The 4,709-nt window shown below is 39.3% G+C and overlaps 1 non-coding gene across 1 annotated transcript; it reads right to left on the bottom strand.

The window, feature by feature from the left end:
- Nucleotides 1-2,478: 2,478 nt before the first annotated feature.
- On the bottom strand, nucleotides 2,479-2,550 carry trnae-cuc (transfer RNA glutamic acid (anticodon CUC)). Its single transcript has one exon. It is a non-coding gene; the product is annotated as a tRNA-Glu (tRNA).
- Nucleotides 2,551-4,709: the final 2,159 nt, after the last annotated feature.

Raw genomic sequence — 4,709 nt, 5'->3', positions numbered from 1 at the left:
GCATTTGCTTTGTACAGATAAGTGCATATGTATTATTTTTTATTGTTCTTTAATTCTAACATTATAACATGAATTGCAGTGAAACTGTTATACAGTTGAATTTATAACTGTGCAAACTCATTCTCTGCCAGCAGGAGGCACTGTTGGAGTGGTAGAGATCAAGGTTTTCCCAGTAACGGCTGTACACAAAGCAGCGCTCCGCTCAAAAAAAAAAACACTGCTGATTAAATGAAAATGACATTCAATTTTCTGAAGACAGTCGGTTTCCTTCAGAAATACAGTGATATAAAAACACCCACACTCAATGTATGGGAAACACTGTAGTCTCATAATTTAAGTGTAAATTCTGCAGATTACATCATTGTCCAGTATTGTACTGTCAGCAATTTATTATAAAAACGTTTTCATAATTGTAACATACATATTTACATACATAATTATTCAGGTGCATGTGTAATAACTTGAGGCTACAGCAGCACTTCTTCTTCGTCGTCGTCTTGTCTGATGCACCACGACCTCGCCCCTCCCCACCCCCCAACCATTCGAATTTCCGTAGGCGGGAATTATTTTAATGATATTCTAATGGACCGCTTTGTGATATCACAAAACCCGGAAAGCAAATGTTGTAGCCCAAACAAGCCGTTCGTTGGAGTGGACTTTGAGATTTGTAAGTTTGAAGATCTTTTTTATGCCCAAACATACACACTACACACTGACTAAAATTCAAAAAGTGAAAAAGCATAATAGGACCCCCTTAATACAGGAAGTTGTGCTCTTGATTAATTGAATTGATTGATTGGACCCGTATCAGTTCGCATACAGGGCTAACAGATCTACAGAGGATGCCATCTCATTGACTGTTCACTCTGTCTTGTCCCATTTGGATAGACATGGCACATATGCGAGAATGTTATTTGTCGATTTTAGCTCTGCTTTTAATACTGTCATACCCAGCATGCTTATTCTTAAACTTCATGACTTAGGACTCAGTTCATTATTATGTAACTGGATCCTGAATTTCTTCTCAGAACGCCCCCAGGTGGTGAGACTGGGCACATAATTGTCTTCAACTATAACATTGAGCACTGGCATGCCGCAAGGATGTGTACTGAGTCCCATCCTTTATTCCCTCTTCACTCATGATTGTGTTCCTGCATCTTCCGATAACATTATTGTTAAATTTGCGGATGACAAAACAGGGATTGGACTGATTACTAACAACAATGAATCAGCCTACAGAGGGGAGATAGAGAACTTGGTAAGCTGGTGCTCTAAGAACAATTTGGCCCTTAATACAGAGAAGACTAAGGAGTTAATCATCAGCTTTGGGAGAGCACAGCAGCTGGAATATGCTCCAGTGTTTATCAATGGGGACAGAGTGGAGAGAGTGTCCAGTTTCAAGTTTTTGGGCACATACATCTCAGAGGACATTACTTGGTCCACAAATATCACTGCATTGGTAAAGAAAGCTCAGCAAAGACTGTTTTTCTTAAGGACATTAAGGAAAGCTTGTTTGCCTCAACAGATGCTGATCACTTTTTATCGGTGTACTATAGAAAGCATTCTAACATATTGCATTTCTGTATGGTTTTCTAGCTGTACAGTTAATGATAGGAAAGCACTCCAGAGGGTTGTCTTGCGAGCACAGAGGATAATCGGAGTTGAACTACCAGCATTAGAAAATATCTATAGGTCCCGCTGTCTAGCAAAGGCTATCAGCATCTGTAAGGACTCTACACATCCATGCCACCACATGTTTGAACTACTGCCGTCTGGTAGGCGCTATAAGACATTTTATGCCCGTACTTCACTTTTGAGGAACAGTTTTATTCCCAGAGCCGTTAATGCTCTGAATCAAGCAAACAAACTTTTTTTAGAGTTGTAATAGTAATTTAATAAGTTTTGTGGGTCATTGATTGATTGATTTATAGTATTGCTTATTAAGTGTGTTGTGACTGGTTATATATTAGATTGTTACTTTTATTTATTTTTATTTTTTTAAAACTGCATTTAGTGTGGAGTTTGCATGTGAAATTTTGTTGGTGGGTACAATGAAAGTTGTATGCATACAATAACAATAAAGAAATTCAATTCAATCAATCATGGGTGCAGTTGTACATCTTATTGAGATTTATAAAAAAGTGACGTGACATGTGGCCAAGTATGGTTACCCATACTAGGAATTAGTGCTCTGCATTTAACCCATCCTTAGTGCACACACACAGCAGTGAACACACACACACCGTGAACACACACCCGGAGCAGTGGGCAGCCATTTATGCTGCGGCGCCCGTGGAGCAGTTGGGGGTTCGGTGCCTTGCTCATGGGCACCTCAGTCGTGGTATTGAAGGTGGGAGAGAGCGCTGTACATTCACTCCCCCCACCTACAATCCCTGCCGGTGCGAGACTCGAACCCGCAACCTTTGGGTTACGAGTCCGACTCTCTAACCATTAGGCCACGACTTCCCCAACATCTCGTTTCCTGACCGGGAATCGAACCCGGGCCGCGGCGGTGAGAGCGCCGAATCCTAACCACTAGACCACCAGGGAGACAACAAAGACAACAGTCTTATAGAGACAACAGTCCAAGTTTTGTTAAGCAAGAAGCTGTCGAGTGAAAAAATACCTAGAGCTGTTTTCCAGGGAAGTGATTATTTGGGGAATTGGGCAATATGAAAAAAATATAAAAGGCCAGGAATAGTGGCTGACTGAATTGAAATTTACACCCTATTTCTGCTAGCTTATGTTCTTCCCTCTATCTATTTATTTGATTCATACAATAAATACAGCTTGAATACAGTTTACCTTTGATGTCAGGGTGAAATAACTGTTTTTGATGACAAGTTTAGAGTTAAAGTTTAAGTAAAAATGTTTTCTTATATAAAACCAACATGTTTCTAAGAACTTGGCACGTGTTTAAAACTAGATTTTTAAAATATTTTTTAGTTTTTGTAATGAGCACTCTTGACTGAGTGTCTGTTTTTACAGATACTGCCCTCTCATTGCCTTTGCATGTTATAACCACTCCATGAGCAAACTTATCATGTGACGCGTGCCAAGCACAAGTGTATTGTTAACCACTAGGCATTATAATTTGCTTTCAGGTTTTGGTAGTTCAGATGCCAACAGCTCCACGTTTCAAGATTCCATTGTTATACATTATTTCATTATTTCCCTCTCACAATCATTATTAATGCAGGAAATTCTTTTTTAATACAGGAAGTTGTGCTCTTTTTTGATTATGCCTGATCAAGTACCCTCATATGATATTATTACATATCACAAATTGTTATCCATAACTTCCTCATGTCTTTGATAAAGAATGTGTATTATCTCTTTTAGCTATTGTGCAGAGCCACTTTAATGTTTGTTTGCCATCACAGTGACCCTGAACTGAAATAACTCCAATCATCAGCAAGCAAATAACACTAAACCACACATTCAGGAGCTGCCAGAGGGAGAACTTTTGCTACAGGTGAGTTTTAATGTGTCCTGTGAAACCTTAATATTTGAATCAAACAACAAAAACAAAATGAAATTGATTTACAATGCTATTTGTTAACGGTATAACTTTTTAGGCTATAAATGGCTTTTGTATTGGTGGTCACCTCCAATGGCACAATCTTCTATGCTTCTTCCACCATTGAGGACTACTTGGGGTTCCATCAGGTTTGTACTGGTTCACATACATATATTGTGAGGGTAGAAGGAACTGTAGCTGGATTTATGCATTTATAAATTGGCCTTCTGGCACCTTCTAATCAAGAAAGAACAAAAAAAATCCATGTTATGTTTGGTGCAGTGCACACATTACCTCTCCGTTTAGTGAATCTACTCACTCAAAAGCATTTAGGCTTCATTATATTAAAGGTGCACTAAGTGATTTTTGAAAAACGCTTTTGACCACTGTGTCGGACCAAGTCCCAAAACAAACTCGCAGCCAATCAGCAGTAAGGGGCGTGTCTAGTAATGATAGGGAGAAGAGAGCGCTCAGTGAGTGCACAGGACGGATATTATATGTTCTTCCCTCTATCCTGACTAATGCAGAAGTGTGGTGAGGTGGCCAGCATTGAAGGGATTCCATGAGAAACAGGCTAAGCAGGAGTGCTGATTGTTGCGTGTGTGTTTTGTGTGTAATTACTCCCACTGTCTAGAGGCCAGTGCTGGGGAGGGTCTGGGGTTGCGTGAGTAACTGAAACAGACTCGTTGACCTCTTGACTTTGATGAAAAGAGTTACGAAACAACTGTTTGATAGTTACTGGCTCCAGCAGCAAACTTTGACCTGAGGTGCTGTGTAGCATCAAAGACCCTGCCAAATTTAGATGTGAACCAGTGTCTAGGGATCTTTAGGGCCAGACAGTGACAGACATTGTATGAGAAGAGTGCAGGAACACCATCTGAGATATGATCTTAATGTTTTACTGGCACACACTTCCAAATCCAGGGGGTTGTTGACACAATGACTAATACTCACCTTTTAATCCATTAATGTAATCTCTATAAGTGCAGGCTGTGGATAGATTCTTTGTTCTCAATAGAAATGAGTTTGCCTGGCAGAATCAAGAGTATTTTTGCCATTGTTAAAACAAAGTTACTGTACAGTACGCACTTGAAGAATTGAAGTTCCCAGTTTATACATTTTATCAATTAATTAATAAGTTACATAATTGGGTCACTTTTTAAAAATGCATTTTATTTATTTCAATTTA

The sequence above is a fragment of the Sinocyclocheilus rhinocerous genome, unplaced genomic scaffold (genome assembly GCF_001515625.1).
Source record: "Sinocyclocheilus rhinocerous isolate Xijiao unplaced genomic scaffold, SAMN03320098_v1.1 scaffold1249, whole genome shotgun sequence".
NCBI classification, from domain to species: Eukaryota; Metazoa; Chordata; class Actinopteri; order Cypriniformes; family Cyprinidae; genus Sinocyclocheilus; species Sinocyclocheilus rhinocerous.
This window is presented reverse-complemented; position numbering and strand designations above follow the sequence as displayed.